At 42.5% G+C, this 22,464-nt stretch overlaps 2 long non-coding RNA genes across 2 annotated transcripts in view; one reads left to right on the top strand and one right to left on the bottom strand.

The window, feature by feature from the left end:
• The window catches only part of LOC149872931 (uncharacterized), a 29,823-nt gene extending 8,705 nt beyond the window's left edge, over positions 1 to 21,118 (top strand). The window contains exon 3 of the long non-coding RNA XR_016439821.1: positions 20,844 to 21,118. This is a non-coding gene — a long non-coding RNA (uncharacterized LOC149872931). The remainder of the gene's footprint in view (positions 1 to 20,843) is intronic.
• On the bottom strand, positions 2,016 to 15,913 carry LOC149872932 (uncharacterized). Its single transcript, XR_016439820.1, has 3 exons — positions 15,778 to 15,913; positions 12,710 to 13,393; positions 2,016 to 2,141 (listed from the first exon to the last, which is right to left on the bottom strand). It is a non-coding gene; the product is annotated as an uncharacterized LOC149872932 (long non-coding RNA).
• Positions 21,119 to 22,464: the final 1,346 nt, after the last annotated feature.

The raw sequence follows: 22,464 nt of genomic DNA, 5'->3' as shown, positions 1-22,464 counted from the left end.
TAGTGAGCAAAAAGAAGGTACCATTACCTGTCTATTTCAATTCATTGTCAAAGAGTCAATTGCTCTAGGTTTTAGTAACCTACAATTCTATGGTTTTACACAGCACTTCTGCATGTCCATAACAAAGCTGAACAACAGCAGAACGCAAAAATAATGTGGCATTTCCCTGAAAGCACTGAATCACTTCTGAGCAAACTCAGTAGGAACAAGCATAATTTTTCAGGGTGAAGATGTAGCAGCCATGTAAGGCCTATAGGCATATAAGGACCTTCAGGCCATTATACAAAGTGAACCAGAATGCCTAAAATCAGTAAATTAAGGCATCTTAAAACCAAATAAGTAAAACCTATACTTCTTAGCAATGAAAGAATTTTTCCCTTTCGGCCTGACTTCCATATGTTTTCAGCATTTACAGCAACAGCTGAAGTCAATAGGAACTGCAGGTGGTCATTACCTCTGAAAATTAGGACCTTTTGTAAAAGCACTAAGGATTCTTAGAAAATTCAATGTCATGAACAAAAATAGCAATCTATGACTAAGCCAAGGACTAACATTACCCTTGAAATTTACAGCTCACTGTTACAATGTGGAGCGTAGGAAAGAAATCTTAACTGCCAATAATAAGCAGTTCCATTTTGGGGGGTAAAAGTTTCTTTAGAAGTGTTTCTAGATCAGTGGTGCTCAATTTCTGGGTCACACAGCCATGTCATCTGGCTCTACAGATCCATGTCATCCAGACTATGGGGTTCTCAGGAGTTCAGAGACTTGGCAGTGGGGCAAGTGTGGCAATTAACATATCTACTACTCCACCACCACCAAATTTCCAAGCCATGTGGGCCAAATGACATGGCTGAGCGGGCCGTGGGCACAATCTGGTGTGGAGCCTGATCTGGCACGTTTGGCCAAAGCAAAGGCCTAATCCAATATATGGGGCTTGTACCATGCACTGGGCCAGCCCCATGCTCCAGACTGGGGCCTGGCCAAGTCAGTCATGCATACCATCTTCCACTCCTCATCCAAAAGGTTAAGCACTTTGCATCACTCGTCATCCAAAAGGTTGAACTACACAATGTTCTAGATAAATCAACAGAAAGCAAGATACTGAGATAGACTTACTCGGGCACACATTTGCAGTGCCTTCCTTCTCTATTATCAGCAGAAACATATTACCCTGATCTGGAAGCAGCTATTGTTTTCTTATTTCCTTAAAACCCTCAAACCAGGGGTCAGCCTCCTACAGCCTCAAGGCTGGTTCCTGCCTGTGAAAAGATTGGAACAAGCCCACAGCAGCTTAGGGAATTGGAAGCAGGCTCCAGTCACAGCAACAAAAAGGATATCCCCAGGGCCCTATTGCCTCCCAGCTTATTCTGCTTATTCAGTTTATTCTTCCTGCTTCAACAGAGGAAGCATCCCCGGGTCCTAGCACCTGAGTTTTTCTTTCTATTCATTTTGCAACATCAGTTGATTGCTGGAGAGATGTAGGGATGCAGCCCACAGTGAGGGCTGGATTGCAAACATCCCACAGTGGAAAAGGTTGCCAACCCCTTCCTCAGACCATGTACCACCTATCCTCACTTTCCATTCCAGAGAGTTCTTCCTGCTTTTTCCTTCTTTCATGTTTGCTAAATGAGCAGACAAAGGGTGGATTATGCAATGCAGGTTAAGTAAGCATTGATTTAATCTTGGGATTTGGAGGCAGAGAGGAAGAGTAGGTTGACTCTTCTCAAAACCACGTAAGTGAAGGAAAAATAATCTGTCATTATCCCTTAACATTTTTGGGATGTGCTCTGCTGAGAAGTTGAACCTTTTCAAACTCAAATGACAAAATTGCTCCTATAAAACTGTCTTTGGTTTACAAATGATTTCAAATGAGAACACACTTTTTCATAAAGCTTCAGACCTAAGTTTTTTTGACAACTTTACTAGAAGCATTTTTTCTCCCTCTGAACTCAATTTGCATGATCAACTGGGTTTGTTCAGAGTCTGCAATCTTGATGACTTACTTAAAATGCAGCGCTGCAGATGTTATTCCAGTTTTGAAGTGCTTTCCTCAAATGCTGCAAACCAGCTGGCTCCAGCCAAGTCTTCTTCAATTAGCATCAGGGTCAACTTTTTCTTCCTCCCATCACTTGATCACACAGCTGATTGAAAGACAGAGAAAGTGTTTTACAGCAGGGAATTTTGATTGCATAGAGCTTGATCCTGTTTCCATTTAAGTCAATAGGAGATTTTTAAGTCAACAGGAGATTTGCTATTGACTTCAGTAGGTATTAGATTGAGCACTTTTACTGAGGGTTTTTCCCTAAGAATGTATTTTGCAACAGCCACATGAAAATCACACTAGCAAAAAACAGTAGCATTTATAGAATATACAGTATTATAATTTGGAAATGCAAAATTTCCCACATTATAAAGGCCTCATCTCCATATATGAAAAACACTAATCTTCCCTCCTCAATATATTTACCAGTGAATGCAGTCCTACAAGCTGTTACCTCCTCATTGACTTTCATAGTAATTATGGACACCCTTACAAAATGGTCTTATTATTTTACAGTATTCAGTTTTATTCAAGAAAACATGGTTCCACAGTAGGGAGCGTCAGAGTTAAAAAAAATATGCAGTCTTCATCTTCATTTTCATGGGCAACATTTTTTTCCGCTGCAGTTTTTACTGTATGGGAATCCTTCAAGTACTCTTATCCAGCCTTCTCTGTGCTTGTATTGATGAGTTTGAACAATAGAAGCAATTTGTTACCCATCAGATTCTCCAGTACTAGAGAAAAATCAAATACATTCAGTCACTACTCTTTCCATTGACATTCTTCAACACCAAAGGAAAGGGAAGTATTTATTAAGCAGGTGATGTGAGCTGACTGTGGTAGATTCTGCTATGCATTTCATGTAAATTTAACAGGTAATCTGAATGTTGCTTTTGCTTGTCTAGTAATGCAGTGCATTCCTTTTTCCATTTATATAGGTATTCATTGCTCAAATCTTGGTCAATATTTCATAACTTTCTTTTTTACTCAGTGAATCATTTCATTTTATTTTGTTAATGTAGGCAGCAATCATTTAACCTAGCTCAGACTTTTTGGTACCTAGTTCATTTAACCCTTTTTAGTCCCATGCATGAATTTCTCAAATGCTCCAAATGCTCACCCATCCCAAACACTTTTTTCACAGTTGGCATATGGGGTAAGTGAGGAATGTGGGATTAAGGGCTAGGAGTGGGGGACAACATTATAGTGAAATTCTGTACTCTGATTCCTAAGCTTTGCCTCCATTGACTTCAAAGTTTCAGAAGAGCAAATCTTTCCACAAAATTTGGTCCATAGGCCCAACAGAATTCAGTCCTTCCATCTGTTTATGTAGAAACTAATGTTGAACAGCATGGGATATCTTCTAATATGTATTCTACTGTATCAGGATGGATCAGTCTTCTATCTGGATAAACACATGCTTCTGAGACAACAAATATAGGGATGAAATTAGCATGATTCTGAAAGACCTTGATGGTCCTATTATTCCTGCAGTACCCATTTCATAAGGAATTCCCTGCATTTCAAATTGTAATTCTGCATAGAGCTGATTTATCTCACCACCCACTGAATTCAAAGGAAATTAGGGCACTCAATACCACACCAGATGGGCCTTTATACCAGCAGTAACCCATGAACATTGTTAAACTGCATCCATTTATTTAAATGAATAAGACAACATTGCTTCCTGTCCTCTCCCATCTCACCATTCCTTTCCCCCCACCTTTTCAGGCCTGATTTAGAAAAGTGTTAAATACAAACCACTGCTTACTCCTTTCCTCTTCCTGTACCAATTATAGCTGACAGGTTCAGGCCTGAGTGGTTCAGAGGATTTCTTAATCACACGGGTGGTCTCTGGGCTGCTGTCCTAGAGCTTATAACTGAAATCAGCACTAGGGAACAGCAGGCACAGCAGGAGGAGGGCTGACTTATTTTTTCCCCACATTTTTCTAAATCAGGCCTAGAAATAGGTTTCTGCCTAGAAACCAAATTATTGCCTTATAAAATGCAACATCTGTCTCATTATCCCTCAAGTCATGGAGTGCACTTAACTTATACTAGTAGTTTAATCGTAGCCTAACCAAGCATAGTGTGATAAAAGGAATACAACACAATTCAGAATGCTACCTTTATCACAGTGGTCAGTTATGGATCATTGATTATATATTGCAGGGGATTTTTATTCAATAGAAGAGTGAGATCTGCATGAATGACAAAAGATTAGTGATAATGAGTGAACCATAAAAAGATCAGAGGCTGGCTTCAATGTGGATAATCACCAAAAGGTTTGGATGTTTATGCAAAGCTCATCTGAGCAGCTTAACTCTCCAAAATTAGGCTGAAATATCACAAAAGTGGTATGTCCTGTAACGTATAGGCTGATTCTAGTTGTTCATAATAATGACAGGAACAGCCTTCGTGAACTTCCATATTAGCTCTCCTGCCAGAGTTATAAAACAAGACAAAAGTAAATAAACCAAATAATGCAGAAGTTCGGGACCCACTCAAATCACAATTTCGTGGACTTCAAGGAAATCGCAAAATCGGGTGATCGCCATGAAATGTGTGGGGGAAGAAAAACTTACTAAAAATATTCTGGCTGCCCAGTGGGACCCAGCAATCTGAATGACCTGGCTGCACAGTCTGTCAGGGGGGGAAGTGATGTGGGAGCTGCCAGCATGACCGGGGCACACAAGATGACTGCCAACCCTGCTACTCATCACTGATTGACTGAGAGGGCTGTCTGTCATGTGGCTCCACCCCTCTCTATCAATCAGCAGCAAGGGGCGGGCCATATGATGGTCAGCCCTCTCAGCCAATCACTGTGTGTGGCGGGGGGGGTGTATGATGAACAGCCCTCTTAACTAATCAGCAGCATTCAGGGGTCCTGCCATGATAAGCCCACAAAAATTGAGGCCAGCCCCATGATCTGCCCACAATATCAGCCATCTGCCTTCTTGATTTGGGTAGACCCCTAGTTATAGTTAGGTTGGCCATCATAGAGGACATCCTGGTTTTCTGCTACTCTGTCCTCTGTTGATATGAAACCCAACACCTTTATGCCCTCTATTTTTCTCTTCAAAAGAAAAATAGAGGACATAAAGGCATCGGGTTTCATATCAACAGAGAACAGAGGACAACTGGACTGTCCTCTGTGATGGTCAACCTATAGTCAATAGGATTAACTGAACCAGTAAAGCACACAGGATTCAGAAGAAAAAAAGGACATCTTGTGCTTTAGAGGTCAGTGATCTGACAAAACTGTAAGAGAAGGAATAAAAGGACAAGGAAGGGTTAGATGGTTTTAGGTTCTTGAAATGGGCAATAAGTTGCACACACGTATATTTTTCCTAAATTGGTTCCTGTCCCTAAGTGAAGATACTGTGAACCCATATTAAAACATTCAGGCTGAGAGGTTATGTATAGAATAGATATTTGGGGCCAAAGTATGGTCATCCCCTGTATCTTTTCTCTTTCCTACTAGCAGTCAAGGTCTGGGCACAAATGTAAAGTCCATGTGCAAGGACTCATCAGGACTCAGGTACTGGCTATGGCCCTTCTGATATGTACATTACCAGCAATGGCCCAGTCAAGGTGGGAAAAGCAGATAATATCCATGCTTGGAGGGTGTATCCATAACTGTGCTCTGAGGATCTGAAGAATTGTTGGTATAACTACCATGACTCTTAGATGGGTAATAACTACATGTTCCCAAGATTGCTATGATACTACAACACATCACCATCAGGTCACAGACTTGAGTCCAGGGCCTTTGCCTTTCAGGCAAGGCTGCTAACCCCACAACAGTCAACCAGACTGGTCAGGACCAGTCTGAAGCCTCCACTAGGTCCTTAAACCTCCTCCCACCCCCTGTCACCAGAGTGACCAGATAGGATCAGCTGACCCTCCAATTCCCCCATATGAACCCTGACCCAGAATAGGAAATGTCTGGCAGCAGGGGTCAACTTGGTTCCAGGCTTTGTTGCTGTTCCCCCTGGCTTGTGCCCTGACTCTACCCTCTGTTTAATTTTCTGGCTTCTCAACCTGGCTTGCTCTCTGGCTCTGCCCTCTGCCTGATTCCCTAGCTTCCTGACTCGCCTTGTTCCTGGTCCCCACTCTCAGATTGATCTCCTGGCTTGTCACTGGATTCTGCTCACTCCTCCTGACCCTGGTTGTCACCTCAATTCCCTGAGTTGCCTCAGACCTAGCCACTTATGACCTGGCATGAAAAGTCCTAATAATTTATAATTAATGGCACAGGGTGGTCAAAAATGTCCTTCTCCCTATGGACAAAAGAGACCTTAGTGTAGGAAGCAATAGAACCATAAGAAGTTGTAGCAGAATAAGGCACAACATACCTTGACAAGAAAGACAAGGTGCATATCTATAAAGGTGGATGTTTACCCTATCTTGGGAAGGGCAATGTCACTGAGTAGACAAAAGCACTGAGCCAAACTAAGGAAATCTAGGTTTAATTCGCAGATCTACCACTCATTTCCTTTGTGACCTTGAGCAAATAATTCAATTATTCTGTGCCTCAATTCCAGATGTGTAAAATCAGAATAATATTTTTTCCATTTATTTTCTTTCTTGTTTACTTTCTAACTAAAAATTCTGGGTCAAGAATGTATTCTAATTATGAGTTTGTGTAGGGCAAGTAGATACAACTGTTCTCCAATCAATAAATAAAAAGTGTGTAGAAAAGATTTTTTTAAAAGTAAGGAAATAGGTTTCCATTTCAAGGTTTTACATTGTTTTCTTTTTTAAGAGAAAAGAGATGTATTTCAATAAAGGTGACAACTACCTTGACACCGTTTCTTTTCAGTAACACCACAATATAGTGTTCCTTGTTAAGGCTATGATTGTGTTAGGATTAAGTAATTGCAGGGGTTGGACTGAGGAGGAAAAGAAAAGGTACTTTTATAAAACTAGTTTCCCACCACATCACTTCTGCATTAGCCGTGGAGGGCGGGGGGTGCCAGTTATCTGCAAGAAGCTGGAAACAGTTATAACATTCCCACTGCCAGGATACATTATTAGTATTCCTTGTCTTACTGTCTGGCAACTGGAAAACTAGAGACCTGTCATCAATTAGAATGGTGATGATGAGCCAGCCTAAAATAGGCCAGTGAACAGGGTAAGTGCCCCTGTGGTTTCCCAATTACCTAAATTATTTGCAGTAGTTCTAGTGAACATCTGCAATGAATACAGATAGAAAGCACATAATGTCTGGAATGCAACATGTTTAAGATCAGCTTTGGTGTCAACAAAAGAAAGAAAATAACTGACAAGTTTCAACCCAAATACTTCAGGAGAGGAGCTCTTAGGTATATCTTCCTGCTCCCCACCTTCAGCTCAAATGAAATACACTCTTCTTTGTTTGACAACTCTGCAGTTTCTAAGGTAAAATCCAGATAGGCTGAAGAACAGCTCTGCCAGTTCTCTATTCAGTGTCACCAGTCAATTTCACAAATCGTTCTCAATGATTCACACAGAATGAATGTTGAAATTGACCAACAGCATCAAATGCAGAGTTTACACAATGGGAGTTCATCTCAGCATGGCTTTCTTTTACCAAGACAATTAATTAGTAGATAGAAGAAGACAGAGAAAAAGGGGAGAAAAAGAGAGAGATTGAAAATTGGGGAGCTCTGGGATCTTTAATTCATCCATGTTCTTAACAGTGATCAAAAGAGAAGAGATTATTGTTTGTTGTGTGTTCCTTGACCATTTTTGGGTTGCCTTTTGGTGCAGTTCAGCTGGAAACATTTATATTGTCTCAAAAATACTTTCACATTTTAACAATAAGTTAACATTATTGCTATGGAAAACAATCCAACTTCCAGTCCTTGGACAGATCACTCTTTCTCCCTGGCCCCCCCTTTTAGTTCTTTTCATCAACTTACCTACCCGTCTCTTTATCCCATGGCAAAAATATCCACGTAGTCTTTATGCTACCTTTTCTTTAATACCTGACTTAAACCATGTATGAGAAAAAAGTGACTTATTATTTACTAGAGTAACTGAGGGAACCTAGTTCATTTATACTTTGTTACTGAAAGGTATTTTGGAATATATATTTTACATGGACTGAGGCACATTGGCATTTTAAATAATAAAAAACAGATCTAATAAAGAACTCTCATAACTAAACAGGATCTACACAGAATCACATAAGTAAAATAATTCATTCCAATAAAACCCCTATCAACTACTGCCCCATCAATTCACTAGGCACATCCTTGTATAACTTCCAAGGTTTGTAGGCATGTAGAGTTCTATGTGTGAAAACATTCAGACCTATAATAGTCCGAATAGTTTATTATTTATTTCTAAACAGGGATTCAGAAACTAGGGGTTCATTCACCAAAGTATTCTGATGAGCCCAAATATGGTGGGCATGCTAGGAATACATTTGGCAGACACCAGACAATTTGTGTCCCTACAAAATGTAATTGTGGCCGTTACTTTCTTTTTAACAACAGATAGAAGAGAAGTAAGCATATTCACCCAGGAAGCAGAACACCTAGCTCAATTCCCCCCTCATTCTTAAGGGTTTCAAGCTTACAACTATTGTCATCATTGATCCCTTACAGTCAAGGATGGTTACTCCCACAGGTCCAGTAAAGGGTTGTAGATGAACCCATTGATGGCTAAGAAGGCTGATCCTAGAGCGGCTGACTCTCTTGCAAACACAACAGGCAGTGGTTAAAGCAGTCTTGTTTCCTTTCTTTCTGTTTCTGTCATTTTTCTGTCTCCAGAGTGACATGGTTTTCCTCAAAGATGTACCTTATCTCACAAGACATTGCTATGTAGCCCTATCCCAGTCCAGTTTTTTTCCTAATTTCTGGTGTCAATGCCACACTTCTTAATGTTCAACCTGTGGGTATCCTTGAAGCATTTACTCCAGCTCCTGCATATCCTTTGTCCTTGGCTGAGTTGGGAGTTCAGCAGTTTGTTTTGGTAAACATACATCAGGCATGTGCACACAATGCCCTGTCCACCACAATTGATGTTGCATAATCAACACTTCTATACTGGTGGTATTAGTGTCAGTGAGGACACTGGCATTTGTGGGATGATCCTCCCACTTTAGGCCAAGTATCTTCTGGACGTAGTGCTGCTGGTAGTGTTCCAGGCTTTTCAGGTTATCCCCATAGGTCATCCAATCTTCACAGCCATAGAGAAGAGTTGGGATTACCACAGATTAATATAGTAGAAGCTTTGTTCGAGTACTGATGTTGTGATTGTTGAACACATGATGATTCAGTCTTCCAAAGGCAGAGCTGGTACAACAGAACCTATAATGGATCTTCTCATCAATGTTGGCTTTCTTTGAGAAATTGCTGCCAAGGTATGCAACTTGTTCAACAGCCTGCATCTCCTGTCCATCAATGAGGATCTTTGCCATGGGGGCTGATTGGCCAAGAGCAGGCTGGTGAAGCACCTTTGTTCTTCCATTGTTAAGGTTTAGTCCCAGGCGCTGGTATGCTTGAGAGAAGCAGTAAAGGGCCAATTGTAGGCCCTCCTCAGTATGTGCAATGACAGCACAATCATTGGCATACTGAAGTTCCACAACTGAGGGTGAAGTAACTTTGAAAAGAGTGAGCAGTTGTCAGGGGTTCTGATCAATCAGGGCTGAACTCTTGAATGATCACATGTGGTCCCGATCCAGGGTTAATGCGACTAGCCCAGGTCTCTGCAACTGGGTTGGCTTATGAAAGCACCACTCATCATTTTTAAGTACACCTGCATCCTCAGGATTCAAGCATGCCGTGACACAACCTCGGTCTGTTCCAGAAGGTCTCATATTCACTGTTTTCTCTAGTTCTCCTGGCTCCTGATTCAGCTTTGGCTCTTCCTGACTTTGACTTGGATCTCCTTTGGAACTCAGCCCAGCTATCTGAGCTCTGGTTTCTGATCTTAACTCATTTCTGGGACTACATCTCTTAGACTTTCCCTCTCAGCTCTCCAGGAACTTGGCTTCCATATTCTGAGCCCCTCTGACCCAAACCCCAACCTAAGGCTCCAGTAATTTGTGCTCCTGTCTTGCTGACCCCCTAGCCGCTCCTAGTGGCCTATCACATGCCCAGCTGCATATGTCCTGATTGAACCCTTTTATGGCAGAGCTCTTTAAGTGCCTGTCCTCAAGAAGATTACAGGTGTGTAACCTCAAAGGGTAGCAGGATTTCAGGCACACCCTGCTCTAACTAATTCCTATTGGCTAGGCCAAGTAACTCCTCACCCGCCATCATGCTGGCAGTTTTGAATCCCATTCTAAGGTGCCTGAACCTTCCCTAAACTCTGCTTAGGAGCCTGGGAACCTAACACAGGGTTCGGGATTCCACCCTGGGGTAGAAGGCTACATACAGCATGGACTGGATGCTGCATGGTCTCCCCGGGACTCCTGCTGTGTGAGAGCATGAACTCTGCCCCTCTTGTCACCTTGTCACCATGTGGGTAGTGCAAGCCTCTCTTCTGCCCCAGGCAAGTAGCAAGAGCTCCCTCCAACCCAACATGGGAAGCCAAGCTCACTGGGCCCCCCTCCATGATGTTGCCATGCCCCAGAGACCCTGACTACCAAAGTAGCAGGAATAATATGGGGAGTGGTGACCAGAGTTGTTGATTCTTCACTGCCACCAAAAAGAAGCAACAGTGGAGAGAGTTGGAGATTTGCTTCTGTTGGGGACAGAGGCATCCATCTCCTAGCCTGACTTATGGTCTTGGAAGTTCTGCTGCTTGCCCAGAGCCCAGATCCAAGATGTCACGGAGGGAATTCTGAGACTTATCTGGCCCTCTGACTACTACCCCATACTGCTCATCCACATGAGCATCAGTGATACTACCAGGTGAGACCCTGAGTAGATAAAAAGTGAACAAGGGTTAAAGGGTGAAGGGTGAAGGGAACAGGATTTCAGGTGATATTCATTCCTTTCAGTCATGGGGAAGGTCCCAGACAGGAGCAGGTGCATCCTGCAAATCATTGTATGGCCATTCAGGTGGTGTTGCCAGCAGATCTTTGGCGTCTTGATCATGGGATGATGTTCCAAGAAGAAGAATTTCCCCACACTGCCGGCCCATGTTCATCTTGGAGTCAATGATGACTCCAAGATCCTTTTCTGCCTCTGTACTGACAAGAAGGGAATTCCCTAACCTGAAGGTATGGTGCCGGTTGTTCCTCCCCAGGTGCATCACTTTGCACTTGTCGGTGTTGAAACCCATCCTATTCTCATCCGCCCATCCTTGTAACCTGTCTAGGTCTGATTGGAGCCTATTCCTCCCTTCTAGCATGCCCATATCCCCCAACATCTTAGTGTCATCAGCAAATTTGAACAGGGTGCTTTTTACACCCTCATCGAAGTCACTGATGCAGATGTTGAACAGTGTGGGCCCAAGGACCGAGCCCTGCAGAACCCCACTGCCCACGTCCCTCCAGGCTGAAAATGACCTATCCACCACCACTCTCTGGGTGTGGCCCTCCAGCCAGTTGGTGACCCAATTGACTGTGTGGGTGTTGACACCACAGTCCCCCAGTCTCTTAATGAGAACAGGGTGAAAGACAGTGTCAAAGGCCTTCCGAAAGTCCAGGAAGACTATGTCCACTGCTACCCCTGCATCTAATGATTTGATGATCTGATTATAGAAGGCCACCAGGTTGGTCTGACAGGACCTGCCACTGATGAACCCGTGTTGGTTGCCCCTAAGCATGAAATCCCCTGCTTGCCCCTTGTGGATGTGTGCCAGACTAATTTCTTGAAGAGCTTGCCTAGGATCGAGGTAAGACTAACTGGCCTATAGTTTCCTAGGTCCTCCCTCCTCCCCTTGTTGAAGATGGGAACCACATTGGCCCTCTTCCAGTCCTCTGGCACCACACCAGAGCACCACGAGTGCTCATAAAGGTGTGCCAGGGGTCCTGCAATGACCTCAGCCAATTCCTTTAGTACTCTAGGGTGGAGATCATCTGGACCGGCTGACTTGAATACATCCAGTCCCTCCAGAAGCTCCCTAACTAGTTCCTCACTAGCCCTTGGCCTACATGTGCCTCCCCTGAGGCATGAGGGGAGCCCAGCGGGGGTGTGGCTTAGGAAGATGAGGGAAAGAAATCATTAAACATGTTGGCTTTGCCGTCTGGTGTGATGACCAAATTTCCTAACGTGTCCTGCAAGGGCCCCACATTACCCGGAACCTTCTTTTTACCCCCTATGTATTTAAAGAAGGACTTCTTATTGTCCTTAACCCGGGAAGCTAGTCCCAGTTCCATCTCTGGCTTGGCCTTCCTGACTGCCCCCCTACATCGCCTAGCAACTGCAGTATAGTCATCCCTGGTGATGTCCCCTCCCTTCTATTGGGTGTACACCTCTCTTTTAGCTAGGAGACATTCCCGGATGCTTTTGGTGAGCTGCTCCTGCTTGTTTCCCATACTATGAGCATTTGTGTAGAGGCATTTGAAGCCTCCTGTGGATGTGTGCACTGGCTCCCTAATCACAGCATTGCCCTGGCCCCTGTGTATATGTTTCGCTCGTTGGTCTAGGCTGGGCTGTACTTGTGAGTGTTGCTTTGTCTGGCAGTCCGATGATTCCTCCACCCTCCTCTTCCCCTTCCCCCGACGAGCCTAGTTTAAAGCCTGCCGGAGGAGGTCCACCAACCTAGAAGAAAACACATGCTTACTTTTAGAGGAAAGGTAGAGCTCATCCCATCCAGCCATGTCTCTCGTCATGATGTGCCGGTCATGGTTGAGGAAGCCAACGCCGGCCTTGAGACACCATTCCTGAAGCCACCAGCTGGTCTCCGCGATGCACGTTTCATGCTGTCTTCCACGTCCACTCACTGGTAGGATAGAAGAGAAAATGACCTGTGCGCCTTTAGCATGCACCCCAGAGCATGGTAGTCTTCCATCAGGCGATCAGGGCTTCTCCTGGCCGCATCATTAGTACCCACATGGACTAGGACCATAGAGTAGTAATCGGTGGGCTGGATCACGCTTGGAGCATCCCTTTTATGTCCTGAATCTTCATTCCAGGTAGGCAGTAGACCTCGCGTGCCGAGGGGTTCTGGTGACAGATGGAGCCCTCCGTACGTCTCAGGATGGAGTCGCCTATGACGATCACGTGACACTTTCTCCTGCTTGTCTCCTTCGGCCTGCATGGGACTTGTAGAGCATGGAGTTGCCTCCTCCCCAGTTTTCTTCTCTCCTTCCTTCTCCAGGGTTGCCAGGGCCTTGTACCTGTTCTCCAGCTGGACTGAAGGAACTGGTACTGCTGTGTTATGAGCAGCCCAGGTTCTGGAGGTGACTGTCTGCCACTTAGCAGCGGAGGGCACTTCTTGAGATGCATTTTCCTTAGGTATACAACTCTGCAGGGAAAGAAAATATCTGTCAATTTCTTCCTCTGCCTCCCTGATACCCCTCAGCCTGCCAACTGCCTCCTGGAGCTCCCTCACCTGTGCCTCCAGGGCCCTAAGGCGGGTGCCTGCAGGACAGGTGTGGGGGTTCCCAGTCCCTGCCCCCCCATTGGTGATATCTTCACCAATAACTTGGATGATGGCATTAAGTGCACCCTCAGTAAGTTTGCAGATGACACCAAGCTGGGGGGAGTAGTGGATACGCTAGAAGGTAGAGTTAGGATTCCGAGACACCTAGAAAAAATTGAGGGTTGGATCAAAAGAAATTTCACAAGGTTCAATAAGAACAAGAGCAAAGTCCTGCCCAAAGGACAGAAAAATTTCATGCACCACTACAGGCTGGGGACTGACTAGCTAGTCAACAACCCTTCAGAAAAGGACCTGGTGGTCAGAGTGGACAATAAGTTAAATATGAACCAATAGCATGCCCTTGTTACCAAGAAGACTAATGGCATACTGGGCTGCATTGGTAGGAGTGTTGCCAGCAGGCAAGGGAAGTGATTATCTCCCTCTATTCAGCACCAGTGAGGCCACATCTGGAGTACAGTGTCCAGTTTTGGGCCTCCCATTACAGAAAGGATGTGAACAAGTTGGAGAAAGTCTAGCGGGGGCAATGAAAATGGTTAGGGGTCTGAGGCACATATGAGGAGAAGCTGAGGGAACTGGGATTATTTGGTCTAGAGAAGAGAAACTGAGAGGGGATTTAATAGAAGCCTTGAACTACCTGAAGGGTGATTTAAAAAAGGATGGAGCTAGACTGTTCTTACTGGTGGCAGACAACAGAAGAAGGAGCAATGGTTTCAAGTTGCAGCAAGGGAAGTTTAGGTTAGATATTAGGTAACTTGACAGGGTGGTAAAGCACTGGAACAGGTTAACCAGAGAGGTTGTGGAATCTCCATCCTTGGAGGTTTTAAGACTTGGCTGGGCAATGCCTTAGCTGGGATGATCTAGTTGCAGATGGTCCTGCTTGAGTGGGAGGTTAGACTAGATGACCTTCTGAGGTCACTTCCAACCTCAATTTTCTATTCTTCCATGATTTTCTGATTGTCATGGCCATACATGAAAGAAAATGATTTATATTAAGCTTGTACCTGCAAAATCTCTTAAAAGTTCACTGACTTCATGCATGTAGTGTGCATAAAAATAACTCAAAAGTGCTTGTTTATCTGCTATGTTGTTGCTGTTGTTGCTATTTTTATAAAGTAGTTCACTGTACAGTCAAAGTCACATAAAGGGATATGGCAATCATGTAGCCATAGAACTATAGGCATTTTAGTGCTTGCCATGGATGCTGTCGGCATACAGCTATTACAAAATGGCTTTATAGAATATCCAGTATACATACTAAATTCTACACTGACTGTTTTATTATGCTAATTGATAATCTAGTGTGCTCCAAAGATTAAAGAAAAATGAAATTAAAGCTACAAAATCAAAGGGTAACAACTTTATAATGCCTCTTTAATTTAGCGAAATACAATTAAAGTCGCACAGTGATAGAATTCACTATGAATGCCAAGATGAATGTAATTGACAAAGTAAATGTTACAGAGCACTGCTTTATAAGAGCAAAGGAAAATGTCAATAAACTTCAGTATTAGTGAGTTGTCTGAGCATGCGCATTGAACATAAGATGTCTAGAAGTCCTCTGGGACCCTCAACAGAACAGAACACTATGATGAATATTTGTGAAATTGTTAATAGATAATATTGGAATGGTTTGAGTTTATAGACATGCAGACTGCACTAGAAATGCAGCATGGACTGCAATTATATTTTAAGTCTGACAGTGCGTAAGACAAATGTTTCATTGATTGAAATAATTTGAGCTGAACAAACTACAATTTGTAAAAACTTCAGCAATGGCAACATGCACTTGAAAAAAGATTGTAATTTTCTGTATTGCACATAAAAGTTTTCTAGATTATTGCCCTGAGCTCTCTGAGGTAAGTAGTGACTATAATCAATGCCTTCCAGTTCATGGTAGGGAGGGCTGGTGAAGATAAGTAACAAGAAAATAAGTACCACACAGGTTCAGACCACAGATGTATCTAGCCCCATATTGTATATCTCACAGTGGCAAAGCTCAGGAATCTACTTCTAGATCAGTAGATAGAAATCTCTTCTACTTTTTGGTTTTTTGTTTTTTTTTAAACCTCTTTCTATGCACAAACTACACTTTCCCACCTGGGTTATTTCCCACCCAGAAAAACTTCAAAGATCACTTTTGGTCTACAAACCAGGCTATGAAAATCATTACTCCACATTATAAAACTTTTTGCTATAGCCTGCCAGTTCAAGCCCAATATAAGTTGGTAGTAACTGAAAGTTGTTACCTTCAGCTGGCTAGTTGACTCTGGTGTTAAAGGATGGTCTGCTCTTGGGCCATGCACTTAGTGGGCCATGCCAAATTATGTTTGTCATAGAAGTCATTAATACAGTTGGAACTGGATGAATTGTTAAGAATTCTACACCAAATCCCGTTGCTGAAGATTATATAGATACTAAACCTCCTCTTTCAGACAAATAGAAGATGTATGCCATCTGGCATGTTTTGAAGAGGTCAGTTCCTAGCAAAAAGGATAATTAAATAAATGTTGGTTCATCCAAGTCCAGTTTAACAGCAGTGAATTACATTTTAAACAGAAAAAGGCATAACTGAGCACTAATGAGAGGCGTACAAGTACGAAATCCAGCTATCCAATGCCTCATAGAGGGAAAGTATCACCTCCTTGGTTCTATTTGTCATCCATCTGCTGATGCATGATAAAGTGCGGTTAGCTTTGCTGATGATTTCATCACACAGATGACCTGGAGTTCATCTTGGAGTCCACTATGACTCCAAGATCCCTTTACACTTCTGTGTGGCTGAAAGGGTCACTTCCCAGCCAGTAGGTATGCTGGATATTTTTGCACCCTAGGTGCAGCACTCTGCACTTTTTCTTGTTGTACTGCATCGTGTTGTGTACTGCCCACTTTTCTAACCTGTCCAGGTCTGCCTGCAATCATTTCCTGCCCTCCAGAATGTGCACTTCACCCCACAATTTAGTATCATTCACAAACTTGGACAGAGTACACTTCACACCCACATCCAAGTCACTGATGAAGATATTGAAGAGTACAGGTTCAAGGACCGAACCCTGCAGGGTCCCACTACCCACATGCATCCAGGTCAATACCAACCTGTCTACAACCACTCTCTAGGTGCAACTGTTAAGCCAATTTGCCACCCACCAGATTGTGTAAACATCTGTCACAGCCTCTTAATTTATTTATGAGAACAGGATGAGATACTGTGTCAAAGGCTTTGCTAAATTCCAAGAAAATAACATCTACCTCTACTCCTGTGTCTACATATTTTGTGACCCTGTCATAAAATGAAACCAGATTGGTCAGGCATGATCTACCTGCTATGAATCCATGGTGGTTTGCCTGCTGCATTGTTTTTCCCACTGGACTCCCACAAATATGATCTTTCATAAACTTTTCGAAGACCTTTCCAAGGATGGAGGTGAGACTGACTGGCCTATAATTACTCAGATCCTCCTTCCTCCCCTTCTTGCAAATAGAGACCATACTGGCCCTTTTCCAGTCCTCTGGAGACTGACCCGAGCACCACGAGCACTCAAACAGCCATGCCAGTGGTTCTGCTATGACGCTGGCCAATTCCTTCAGTACTCTCGGATGCAGCTCATCCAGGCCTGCTGACTTGAACACATCCAGTCCATCCAGTGACTCTGCACCAAGTCAGCATTGACACTTGGTGGGCTGGTGTCCCTCTGATGCCCATCTAAGAGCCCATTAGGATACTTATCTTGACCCCTGTTCAGGAACAATGAAGCAAAAACTCATTGAATAGCTCAGCCTTGTTCCCCCTCTCTGTCACTAATTGCTCCTCCTTGTTCAGTAGAGGTCCTATGCTGCCCTGCACCTTCCTTTACTCCTTACATACCTAGAAAAAGACTTTTTTGTTGTCTTTAATTTGTGTTTCCAGCCTCAGCTCTGTAGTTGCTTTGGCTTTTCTAACTGCCTCCCTGCAAATGCAGGAAAAGTAGGTATATTCCTCCTTGGTAGCTTTCCCCCTGCTTCCACTGCCTGTATGACTTCTTTTTTGCCCTTAGGCTCCCCTGGATTTCCCTGTTTAGCCAAGGAAGTTTTTTGGCTCCTTTCCCCTTTTCCCTCGTACTGGGATAGTCTCCCTCTGTGCCCAAAGGATCGCTTCCTTTAGAAATGACCACCCTTCCTGGACTCCCATCTCACCAATACTCTTATCCTGCATTGACTAGACTCCTAAGAAGTTAGCCTTCCTAAAGTCAAGCACTTCGACCCTACTAGTTATCTTACCCACCCTATGCTGTATGGTGAATTCAATTGATTGGTGGACACTGTCCCCAAGGTGACCATGAATCTGCAGCTCCCCTAGCAGGTCCTCCCCCATAGGCAACACCAAGTCCAGTCAGGATAAAGCTTGTTACATTTGTGACTATTCCATATTTGGAAAATTAAAACATTTGTCTGAATGTGACCAGAAGTCTAACTGAAAAGGGAAGCAATGAGCTATTAAACATATTCAACCAGGCACCCAAGTCCCATGAAAGAATCTGTTAAAACTGATAGTGAGATGAAATTTTTTCCTGAATCCCAACCTGTGGAATGTAGCACCATGGGATGTGGAATGTTGTGTTGTGCTGTTTCACCTCCTGGGGTGGGGGCATGCAGCAGAAACTGAAGGAGGAAAGGGTTTCCCTGACATCCCTGCTGCTGGAGCAATAGGGGCAGTGGTAGCTTAGTGAGAGCATGGGGGATGCAAGTTAGGACAGCCATGGCCTATGATATTTAATACATTTAAACCCTAGTCTAAAGCTTTTCCAAGTAGAATTGTCAAAGTTTATGTCCCTTTCAGTAGAAGGAATGTCTTATCTGCTGATGTTAATGAAGGATGTAACAGTTCCCAGGCTGACTATATTACATTGGTTTTGGAAAGGATCATTGCATAACATTCCTGAAAACCTTGAGATTAAATCAATTATAACCCACCAACTTTGTTGTGGGTACTATTTTCCAGTAGTAGAAAAATGATACAGTATTAATTTATAAGATACGAACTCATATCACTTTTGAGTCCATATTTTGTAAGAGCAATATAGACATCTTATTTCTCCCACTCTAACATCCAGAAAGAAAGCTGTATCAGTGGCAGAACAGCAGGAGTTTTGGCAGAATGGCAGGAGGCTTCAAGTGGAGTCTGTCCTGGGGGATCTGTCCTGGGCCTGGTGCTTGTTTAATGTCCTTATTAATTATCTGAATGGTGGAATAGAGAGCTTTTTGAACAGATTTACAGATGACACAAAACTGGGAAGGACTGTAAACACATTGGAGGAAAAGAGTGAAATTCAGAAGGATTTTGATAGATTGCAAAGGTGGGCTGAAACTAACAGGATGAAGGTCTCTACTGAAAAATGCAGTCCAGAAAAAATAATCAAAATCAGATACAAGATGAGTGACAACTGGCTGAATGACTGTTCTGCTGAGGAGGTATATCACTGGATCATAAAATCAGTATGAGTCTAAAGCTGTGCAAAAGGTGAATGCAGTTTAGGACTGTATCAATGGTTGCCCATATGCATGCTTGTAGGTTGTGGGGGGAGGGACATTTTAATTAGAACAGTTCCTGGACCAGCTGCTCTAATTAAGATGCCCTACTGTCACATGTATTAAGCCCTTGCAGATTCAGAAATGGCAGTGGGATGCTTTATCTAAACCTCATTCAACAAGGTTTAAATAAAGTGCCCCCATGGCCATTTTTTGTAATAAGCAGGGGCTTATACACACAACATTAAGGCCACACCAGATTGTTCTAATTAGAACATGGAGCAGACTTGATTAACTGAGTCTGCTCTGATGTGTTTTAATTAGAATGTGAACCAGCATGTGTATAGGCAACCAATAGGAGAATTAGGTGCAAAATACAGGAGCTAAAAGTGCCTCTTTATTCAGCACTGGTTAGGCCTCATCTAAAATATTGTATTAATATTCTAGATGGCCTCCACATTTTAAAAAGGGCATACAGAAGTTAGGTCTAGAGAAAGGCAGAAAAAATGATAAAGGGCCTGGATTGCAAGCCATACAAAGAGAGGCAGACAGAAATAAGCATGTGGGAAAGGTTGATTAAGAGGGGACACTATAGCAGTCTTCCAGGAATGGAAGTACTACCATAAAGAGGACCACCTTTTTTCTGCATGGCAGAAAGCAAAGTGCATCCCAATAGCTTGAAATTGCAGCAAAGTAGGTTTAAATTGGACATCAGAAAAAACTTCTTCACTGGCAGAACAGTGAGGCAATAGAACAGACTGCCTATGGAAACTGTGGAATCCCCATCACTAGAAGTTTTTAAGAAGAAGTTTGATAAGCATTGGTCAGGGATGATATTAGAGTATCTATGCCTGGAGTGCTCTGTAAAGAGCCACAGAAGGATTCCTGAGAGATAACAAGAAGAGCTCTGCCACCCAAAGCAGATGGATATTGGAGAGGACTATGCTCAGCAGCAGGAGAATGAAGCATAGAACCACAACTGACTTACTTATGAAAGGTGATTAAGGGAGTTTCAACAAGTTTATGGGGGGTGACATAGAAAAACCAGTTTCAAGTGCCCAGTAAGAGGGTGCAATGTGTGGAGTTATGCTTGCTGTCCTCAGGTTGGAAATCAATATGCGAGGCACTTGATTTTTCCCATGCTTCTGGGCCTTGCTAGTTGTCAAATGGGACCAAGAAGGAATTTTTTCCCTCTCCCTCCCATTGCTTCACATGTTTGTGGTGGCTTTTTTTTAGCTCCCCTCAGAGACACTGGGTGTTGGATGCAGCCAATGCTGGGGATTTTGACTGGGGTATACCGGCGCTCTTCCTGAGACTAGCAGGTCTTGCCCCTCTGCTCAGAGTCAGACCAATGTACATTTGGGATCAGGAAGGAATTTCACCCCGTGGTTAGACTGGGAAGGGAGGCCAGGGGTTGCCTTCCTCTGTTGCAGAGGGTATGGCCCTTTTCCTAGGATCTCTTGAGTGCATTTTAACACCCTTTGCAACAGCAGGACATTGACTGCCATAGTTATCCTGCTTTACCTGTGGCAGGTAAGGTTGTCATGCCTTGTGTTTGTGTGACAAAGTTGATTAAATAGTTTTAGTAACAGATTAGACAAGGACTTGTATGGGATAGTTTGGCTAGCTATCTAAAAAATTAAAAAATTAGAGGATTAGCTGAAGTGGACTAGACGCAGAAAGGTTTAAAAATGGCCTATCTCCAGATACTGGAGTATTCTGGAGATTTTAAACTACAGGTCAAAATGGAATCTGTAAACGAGCTCTGATCTGACCTACAAATGTAATTCTATATTGTCTTTTCTCACAGGTAAAAAGGTCCAGTGTTTGGTCAACATTTCTGGGAATTTATGATGGACACATTCACGTGATTCCACTATCAAAGTCTTTACATGACTAATCAGCCCTTGGAGAAACATAAATTAATCTAGATAGGAATTATCTATTGTAACAGTCTTTGCCGTGCCTTTTAAAATATTTTTGCTACTCTTCCTTTCTCCCTTCCAGTTTCTAGTCTATTCCAGTTTACTATTCTTTGTAATTTATTCTGTTTTAATCCTTACTAAATGTTAGATTTAGCATATCTATATGTATTTGTCTGTACTAAATAACCATGCAATAAAATAACTTGTAAGCCTAACTTTTCCATGACTTTTTAAAATTCTTTTTCACAGTAGTTCAAATATTGATTTAACTGGCAGTGGCAACATAGGCTTTGTATCCTGTAAATACATTCTGTGTCATATATGCCATGTACAGAATATCACACTTCTTTGATGGAAATAATATTAGCTCATCTAGACCATCCCCCTGCCTGTGTTACTTTGTATCATATTGCACAATTTAATTGAATATTGAGCAGTGAAATGGATACCACTTTCCCAGCATCCATCATTCCTCTTGAAAGAGCAGTGCTAAAATATACTGTTAGAACTAGCACCTTGTTGACAATAGATATTTTGCAGATGTGGTTTCAGAGAAGTTGCAAAATGGAATTTCTATAATGTAATAAAAAAAAATACAAAACTGTTACTCAGAGTTATAAGTTCTGAGCTCCACATCCTATTCCCTCTTTCTGTCACAGGGCTTACCTACACACCAAGTTTTTGTACCAATTTATTTAACTGCATTGGGTTACAAACTGATACAGTTTCATGGACACTGTCACACTGATATCAAAGCATTTATACACATTTAGCTTGTTTCAGTAATTTTACTAATTTCTAAAACAATACAGTTATTGCAAAAACTATGTAGGCTATCTCCCCAACAAAGAATCATAAATGAAGATGGTACGTTACTAAATTTTGTATTGATACACTTACTGATGTATCAAATACTCACATACATATCTGAATCTTGCCACAGCATAATACAATTCAAAAAGCAAAACATATGAGCAACAAAAAGTAAAACAAAGATTAGACAATGTTTAGCCCTATCTATGACATTCCATTTTCTTTTCATTAACTGCCTTCAGATTGCATCAGCCATTCACCAACCTACTGATACTTAAAATGATTAGTTTGCCTTTTTATGTAACTATAAGGACTTTATAATTATCTTAATAAAATTGTGCAGACAGTGCAATTATTTATTCATTTATTCTTTGGATTTATATACTCAGTGGCCAAGAACACCCGTCCAGAGCTCTGAGCACCCTTGACATAAATTTAAAAGCACAATAAAGAGAAGTTATAGGATCTATAAAAGATTCCATAGCAATATTTCTCCTGCTCTGACCTCATCTCAGATCAATCTACAGTGGGCAGACCCACTATAGATTATAACTTTATAATCCGTATTTTCTGCAAAATAGAAATCCTACTTCAGCTGTCCCCAATTCCAGCAGAATGGCTTTTCAGGGAACCCAAAAAATTCAATGTATTTGAACTATTTTGGACCAGGTTGGAAAAGAGATAATCCCAAAG

Source organism: Crocodylus siamensis, chromosome 1 (assembly GCF_052110815.1).
Source record: "Crocodylus siamensis isolate JL-2025a chromosome 1, ASM5211081v1, whole genome shotgun sequence".
In the NCBI taxonomy this organism is placed as follows: Eukaryota; Metazoa; Chordata; order Crocodylia; family Crocodylidae; genus Crocodylus; species Crocodylus siamensis.
Note: the sequence above shows the minus strand (reverse complement) of the source record. Positions and strands in the feature narration are given on the sequence as shown.